This window comes from Euprymna scolopes, chromosome 27 (assembly GCF_053919585.1).
Source record: "Euprymna scolopes isolate OS-2025 chromosome 27, ASM5391958v1, whole genome shotgun sequence".
Classification (NCBI taxonomy): Eukaryota; Metazoa; Mollusca; class Cephalopoda; order Sepiida; family Sepiolidae; genus Euprymna; species Euprymna scolopes.
Window position 1 is genome coordinate 64,964,723 of NC_136508.1, and position 9,499 is coordinate 64,974,221.

The following is a 9,499-nucleotide window of genomic DNA, read 5'->3' on the forward strand; positions in this document are numbered from 1 at the left end:
AAGTATATTTACAATAAAATATCATCGTGTTTAGTTATACAATTTTATACAAGAAAATCTATCTTGATAGAGCAAGTATGTTAAAAGGCTGCGTTGCCTGGGAAAATGAGTATTAATATGTTTTGTTATATATTTTTATTTAAGACTAGCTGTTCAGCCAGGCTTTGCTCGGGCCCTATGTACTGTCCATAACTTTATGTGCACCTTTTGATTTTAGCGTGCTCAATAGGACAAATCGATTGACCACTTATGTTTGCTTGATTAAATTTTGATAATTTGAACATACTTTTCGCAGACTTTAATTTTAATAATGTTTCTATTGGTTGATCAAAGATCGACCTCTTTTTGGCATTGTAGTATTTTGGTTGGTCGATAACTGTTGTGGAGGGGTTTCTTTTCCTGTAATAGAAATGAGGCAACGGTTTAAGTTTATTGTTCTTAACCAATAAAAACGTGTAAAAATTTTTTTAGATGTTCTTGTAAATCCTGATGGTATAATAAAAGATAAAGAAAACGTTTGATAAAAAAATAAATTTTGAAAACATCATTTATGAATATGTTTGCATACTGAACTTAAGCATGAATACGATCAAAATATTCTCGGAAACGGAATTGGTAAAATATATGCATAATTAGTTTGATCGATAGACGAACAAAATAGCCATAGCAGTTCAAAAGGAAAAGAAAGGTATGTTACAATTCAGTCAATTAGTTTTTTTTTATCCGACGACAAAACGTGTAGGGTTTCGTGATTGAACGATATTTTTCAGGAATTAATTCTTATTTTAATCACGTAAATTATTTCAAGTTGAGAGTGTACCCAATGAATATCAATTATTTCAAAAGTAAAAAAATATGATTTCGGTGCCATCGTGTAGAATCGAAATCGATGAACAAAACTTACAGTACTCCAGTTATCGCATGAGTTGGATGTAAATAAGTGAAATTCAACTAACATTAACGTATATTTCTATTTGCGCGTGTGTACAAGAGAAGTTTAAGTCATCTGCCAATTCCAATTTCTTTAAATTTTAACTCCTTCGCAGCGATTTTAACACCGAAGAAAACAGTCCTTAGTTGAATAGTTTTTTTTTAATAATAAATAGGTGAATAAAGATCGTTGTTGACATTTTTTTTTAAGTTTATTCTTGTCAATAATTTGCGTGACTAAATTAGGATTAAAACTAAAGTTATAATAAAAATAAACAATAAGATTTCAATAAGAATTTCAAATTCGATTAAACTTTACGAATCGAGTTAGCTCTTATTATTTTGTGTAAAGAAAATGACAGGAATGTAAAATATCAGCTTAATCATATTCCAATCATGAATTACGATGTAAATCACAAAAAATTTTAAAAAAATGATTTTCTGAAAATAAAATAATCACTTCATCAAATTATGTGATTTTTGGAATATGACGTTTTAGTTCCGTGTCGCGGATGTTCCTTGTACATCGTAAAGTTTTTTCTAAAATATTTAAAAAAAAGTTATTTTATTGTTAAATACGTGGAACTTTGGATTTTCACAACAAATATTCTAATTGCAACGCAGGAATTGTAAAAATGTAAAGTTGTTAAAATAAAAAAGAAGCTTAATTCATGGATTAATCATTGTAAATTATTAAAAATCGGAAAAAGGAAATGATTTACATGATAGAAAAATTACCCACATACTCAAAGTTATCTGACTATTGGAATGTGACGTTTTCGTTCTGTGTCGGGTAGGTCTATCATTTGAAGGAGAAGATATTAATGTTTTTTACCAATTTTTCGATATTTGTCGTCTGAAAGGTCGAACTTCAACACGATACTGATCCTGTAAAAATCCGTCGCCTCTGTCGAAAGTTTTAGGCAGACATACAAACATACATATATACATACATACATACATACATACGTATAAGTGATAAAAAATTGACATTTTATTTTTTGGAAAGTTTATCCTTGTCAAAAATTTGCGTGACTAAATTAGGATTAAAACTAAAGTTATAATAAAAATAAACAATAAGATTTCCGATAAAAATTTCAAATTCGATTAAATTTCACGAATCGAGTTAGCTCTTATTATTTTGTGTAAAATAAATAACAGGAATAGCAGTAAGTGTAAAATATCAACTTAATTCGTAATGCCTAGGTAAAGGATCCTGGTGGCTGAGCAACTGATATCTAGGGAAATTAAAGATATCAGTTGCAACACTCCACTTTGGCCTCGTACAAGACTAGACGGGCGGTCAGAGGGGCCCGATCCGATCAATCGGCTAGTTACGTCAAGCCCTAACACATCTTCAACTTTTCTATCAATTTCCTCCAAACTGTAACAAATACAGTTCTACCCTGTACCACTGTAAACTATTTACATATTTCCCCCTCCTTTCCACGTGTTAGAAGGCGGTGGCTAGGGTTAAATATGCCAAATGAATAAAGTCATGACATGGCTGTATACTGCCAGAAATTACTACAAATTACTTGGATTTTGTAACCGAAGGATTATGGGTGCTCATGGCTCCCATTTGGGACATGTATACTGTTTTATGTAGTCCTGGCATGACAAGGCGAATGGGTTTCCCCCTTAACATTCCCCAATATTGGACTTCGAGGTGGGTGGGGGGCATAAACAATGAATTTTAAAATATATATATATATATGGCCAATTATAAAAATTCCAAGCGCTTACACGTTGACTCGGATAGTTCAGATAATGAATTACACCAAGCATTCTCAAAATTTATTGTATTGGAATCCACCGAAGAAACCAATATAACGGACTTATCACCATTTATTATACACAAAATTATATTGGCATGTATTACCCCAAAAATGTAAAAACTTTAAATAATAAAACCCTACTGGTGGAAGTGGAAAAAGAAAAACATGCCACTTTTCTCTTAGGAATGAAAACATTCCACAACATAAATATCAAAACTTATCCACACAAGAATCTGAATACATCCAAACGTGTAGTAAAATCGAAAGACCTCTCAATCTGCACAACTGAAGAGATAACAAAAGAACTTAAAAACCAAGGAGTAACAAACGTTAAAAGAATTACAATAAAAAACAGAATCAGCCTATACTTACGAACACTTACATTATGCAGTTCGATAGACTCACTATCCCAAAAGAAATCAAAATTGGGTTAAACGTTGAAAAAGTTGAACCCTTTATCCAAAAGCCCACTTCGGTGTTTTAAATGCCAGAAGTTTGGACACCATGAGGATGCATGTAGTGGACGAGCAGTGTGCGGCAGATGTGGCCAGAAAGATCCAGACCACAATGTCAATGACTGCAATCTTGATTGCAAATGTGGAAATTGTGGAGAAAACCATCCTGCTTATGCTAGAGCATGCAGAATCTGGAAGAAAGAGAAGGAAGTAGTGTCAATAAAACATACCAAAAACATCTCCTTCCTCGAAGCCAGGAAAATAGTAGATGGATACATGAAGGAAAAGACGTACTCTCAAGTCACCTCAAGTTGTATATCATCCAACATCACTAACCAGGACTCCAAATATGAAATACTAATAAACAAATTGCTACAATTGGGACCAAACGACTGGCCCAAATTTATAAATGAAATCAGACCAATCATATCATCAAACATTAATCATCCCATTAAATCATCAACTAACGTTACCAATAAAACAAATTCTCAAACAAAATCAGAACATCCAAAAAAACAAAGTTGATCAAAAGAAAGACCACAGAAATCACCAGTACGTCGTGCAGATGCTTGTTACATATCGTTATCATCGAGAGGCACCATTTATGTTTGGTGTATAACATAAAAGGATTCCGTGTGCGTATGATTGTCACTAATATAAAGGGTTGCGTGTTTGATTATCATAAAGGGAATCGTGTGTGTGACATGTATTTTCAGAACCTACCTCTGCTTCTTCGATGTTGGACCATCTGGAAATTTCTCATCCTGGAGGGAGACTTGATACCTGTTTGACGAAGATTTATCACTCCAAGACGATGAATGGGTTTTATAGTTTTTATTTCACTTTCCCCAGAGGTCCTGCAGAAGGTGGAAGTGAAATCGGCCTGTGTGGGTTCTTCTTCTACACACGTCAGCGTTCGTCTCCCCCCTCCCCAGTGAAGAGGGGGAGACAACGGGAAGCCGTCCGTCTTCTTCAAAGCCCAAATCAAATCTCACAGATCTAGCCAACCTGACCACGTCACTCATACGTAATCTGGTCAGCTGACCTTCGGTTCTGGTAAACGTGTCTACACTCCACATTTACTCACCTCTCTCTCTCTCTCTCTCTCTCTCTCTCTCTCTCTGTAACATGCTGAAAAAGACAAAACTAAGGAAAAAAAAATTAAAGTTAAAAGAAAGACCACATAGGTCACCAATACGTTTTCCCCGTGGTGAAAAAAACACACTTGAAAAACAAACAAAAGATACATCTACCAAAAAACAAAATAATATAAAGAAATTACCACAAACAGAAGCCACTTCTACTACTACTACTACTACTACTACTACTACTACTACTACTACTACAAATAGATTTACTGAATTAGAAGACATGGAAACTGAAGTTAATCCTCAAACCAATAAAAAATCATCATGAATTACAAGATAATCTAATGGAATTGCCGTGGATTGCAGGCAAATTACAATGAAATTTTATTGTTGCAAACCAAATTTAATTCTTTGGTTATTTGTCTCCAAGAAACCTTCCTTAAGAATGAGGACAATTTGAATATAAAATACTATCAACAATATAACTACATTCATAATACAGGACTTGGAGCCTCTGGTGGTGTATCAGTATTCATTTTAAATAACATACCCCAGAGCCAAACTGAATTAAAAACAAATTTGCAAGCGGTTGCCATAAGAGCAACTTTACACAAACTGATAAGCATTTGTTATTTATACATACCACCACATGAACAAATCGATGAAAATGAATTGGAGAACTTAATAGGCAAATATCCAAACCTTTATTTTCCTAGGGGACTTAAATAGTCACAATACCTTATGGGGATGCAAGGAAACGGATAGAAAGGGAAAGAAATTGAAAATATTATAAATAAAAATAATCTATGCTTGTTCAACTAAAAAGAAGCCACTCACATCAATCCAACAAATGGATCGCTTAGTTCGCTCGATTTAACCATATGTGACCCTTCCACTTGTCTGGATTTTTCTTGGAGCGTATTCGATGATGCCTGTGGTAGCGATCATTACCCAATCATTCTCAAAAACTATGAAGAAATATTTGAACATCCACCAAGATGGAAGCTTAACAAAGCCAACTGGAAAAATTCAAAAATTTCTGCTCAGAACAACTGACAGAAAACAACATCGATACAATCGAAACATTTACACAAACATTAATATTAATAGGAGAAGAGTGCATTCCCAAAAACACTACTTCAGGAAAAAAGAATAGACCATGATTTAACAAAGAATGCAAAGAATCAATAAATCTACGAAAACAGCATTAAGAAAATTTCATAAAGAACCAACAACAAGCAACTTAATTGAATACAAATTGCATAAAAACACGAAAAATATATCCAGTTTGGTAGAAAAGTAACTTATCTTGCTTTTGATAACATTCATTTGTTATATATTTGTTTTTTGACAACTTTTTCGAATCTATGTGTACAGTAATACAAACCCAAAAGATTAAAAAGAAGCGTCTCTTGAAAGAAACCCCAATCTTTAATGCAGAGGTTTGTTCAATAGATTTAGCACTTGATCTCATCTCCAGAGATAACGATACAAAATATGTAATTTTCTCCGACTCGCTATCAGCTATAACAGCAATAAAAACACAAAAATTTAACAACCTGTTGTTAGTAAAACTACAGGCTAGATAGACTAAGTAAAATTGTAAAAACAAAAGAAATCGTCCTCTTCTGGATACATAGCCACATTGGTATCAGAGAAAATGAATTTGTAGATACAGCAGCAAAGGCTTCTCTGAATGATAACCTAGATAAAAGCTTTTAAGTTCCATATACATTAAAACCAATGGCAAATTTATCGGAATAGCTACACTAGCAATAAATTATATGCCATTAAACCAACGATTGGTAATTGGGAACAAAGTTCCAGAAAAAATAGAAAGGAAGAGGTTGTATTGACGAAATTGCGTATAGGTCACATATACCTAACCCAATCATATTTACTTAAAGGAGAAGACCAGCCAATGTGTACTGCATGTCAGGTTCCGCTGACAACAAAACATTTTCGTACTGAATGCATAGATTTTCTGCCTATAAGACGAAAATATTACAAAGACAGCAATATAAAAGAACTTTGCGAAAACATAAAAATCGAAAACATAATCGATTACCTTAAAGAAATTGGTATATATGCAAAAATATAGATTTTCATATACATGTGAATAAGCAACACAATTTAATACAAATCGATACGGATTAGTATTTCTAAACTAATCCTTTGCATATTTAATCTACATAAGTATAATTAAATAAAATTTTACTTATACAAATTAACACAAACGTAATTACACCTTAGGAGTAAATATTTACTAATACAAATTTAACACACGTAATGCAAATTTATTTTAAATATTTTTACGCAAATATAACACACGTAATGCAAATTTATTTTAAATATTTTTACGCAAATATAACACACGTAATGCAAATTTATTTTAAATATTTTTACGCAAATATAACACACGTAATGCAAATTTATTTTAAATATTTTTACGCAAATATAACACACGTAATGCAAATTTATTTTAAATATTTTTACGCAAATCTAACACTTTTATACAAATTTACACAAACGCAACTACACTTAAGTAGTAAATATTTACCATTAAAAATTTACACACACTTAACGCAAATTCATTTTAAATATTTTTATCTATTTACTTGCAAATTTACTCGCATTTTAATACATTTTATGCATTTATTTTTTATTTTTGTATTAAAATGTTTACGAATTTAATGAAATTTTAGTGCAAACTATACTTCAGCTATAAATATATTTATTCACATAATTTTGTTTAAAAATATATATATTTAAACATTAAACCACGATTCAGCATAAAATAACCCAACAAGAGTGGACATGCCGTTAAACACACACACACACACACACACACACACACACACACACACACACACACACACACACACACACACAAAGTAAATAAAAAATTGAAAAAAAAGAAAAAAGAAAATGATTTTCTGAAAATAAATAAATAAATAAATAAATAAAATAACCAATTCATCAAATTATGTGACTTTTTGGAATGTGACGTTTTCGTTCTGTGTCGGGTACGTACATCATCATTTCTGAATTATTATTATTATTATTATTATTATTTTTATTATTATTATTTTTTTTTAATTATTATTATTATTATTATTATTATTATTATTATTATTATTATTATTATTATTATTATTATATGTATTTATGCAAGGCCGTCTTAAAAGACAAGATGGCCGGTGGGCAAAAATAATTTAATCTGTTGACGTCATCACGGATTGTCCATTAGTTGCTTCTTGACACCGGTAAACACCGGTAGTCACTCGTGGATATCTCCATTCAGCAAAGTAAGGTTTAACGTGCTCCCCCCTGTATTTAACACGATGTAACTATAATTTAATTCAATATTATCATCCTAAGTTTTTTACCATTCAAAAGAAAAAGCTTCAAATAAATTGCTAATATTAAAAAAAAATTTATTTCAGCATACAAAACTAATGAAAATGCGAGACAACATCGACTCTTTAAAACACGTTGTTTTGAAGAGACGATTTTTTTAAGCTGTTGACACACATGTTTTAAAAATCTAGCAAAAATTAATTTTCCTGAAATTTTCAATATTTAAAAATAAATTATGCCGGCTGATAAAATTTTTAAACTTTTTTTTAAAGCTAGAAAGATAAAATTTAAAAATACTTATATATATATATATATATATATATATATATATATATATATATATATATATATATATATATATATATATATATATATATATATGAAACTTAAAACTAAAAAAAAAACGCGCGTTCATTTCGGGTTTGTATTACTGTACACATAGATTCGAAAAAGTTGTCAAAAAACAAATATATGACAAATAAATGTTATCAAAGGCAAGATAAGTTACTTTTCTACTAAACTGGATATATTTTTCGTGTTTTTATTCAATGTAACATATTTATTCAGCTCGAAAAACAAGGTGTTATAAATAAAAAAAAAAACTAGAAAAAATACTATTAAAAACCCGCCGAATATATGTCAAGCTATGTCACGGTAACATATATTGAGCGAGTTTTTAACAGTATTTTAACCAGTTTTTTATTTATAACACATTTTCCCAAACTTACCGTGTTAAAGAGGGAGTCAGACGCCATCTTGAATTTTCCAACACATCGGTAAACACTGTATGGTTTTCGAGCTGAATAAACATGTTACATTGAATAAAAATACGAAAAATATATTCAGTTTGGTAGAAAAGTAACTTATCTTGCCTTTGATAACATTTATTTGTTATATATTTGTTTTTTGACAACTTTTTCGAATCCATGTTTACAGTAATACAAACCCACGTATTTTAACAAACTGAAAATATGGATATAAAAAATGATTTTGCATGTTATTTTTGTTATGTGGTGAAATAATCTTAAAAAAGAAACATGATGTTTTCTTTAGGTTAATTATTTTTTTACTGTGCAATATTTCATGAATTTATTAAAAATATTGTTTTTGATTTTGAAAAAATATTGTGGTTCATTTGCATTTAAAAATATTGTGGTTCATTTTGATTAAAAAATATTCATTTTGATTTAAAAAAATATATTGTTCATTTTGATTAAAAAATATTCATTTTGATTTAAAAAAAATATTGTTCATTTGATTAAAAAAATAGTTTAATTTTAATATTTCAAATGTTTTGCTTGTGTTCTGCTTCAAATATTCATAATCTTACATGCATAATTTTCATTTAATTATATTAAATAAACTTCAAGTTTACTACAAATCAAATCGTGTTCCTTCACTTTTTTAAAATGTAATTTATAAGTAATTAAAGAACGCATTCTAATCTTTAAAATCTATAATACAACGAAATATTCAATTGCTTATAATACTTAAACAAACAACTTGTGTTTTATTTTTTTATTATTTTTTATTATTAATATTAGATGAGTTTCAGTATAAATCATCGTGTTCTTTCTTTAATCTTTATTTCAATCCAATTTTGAAGTTTTGTAACGCTGTCTGTAAAAATTACTGTTCATTATCGACAGTCTAAGAGTTCCACATATCTTGCTTGTTGGGACCTCAGCGATGACGTCATTTTTTCAGCTGGCCGGCCATCTTTATAACGAAGGCCACGATTTATGTCGGGGAGTACGTTGTAATATGGAGTGTCATCAAAAGCTATTGTAATTGCAACGCGGGAAAAAATGTGTACATCGTGGAATTTAGGGGCGAGATCAATTTTCTAAACATCCGCCTAAATTTCTATGTAAATTTTATTTATTAA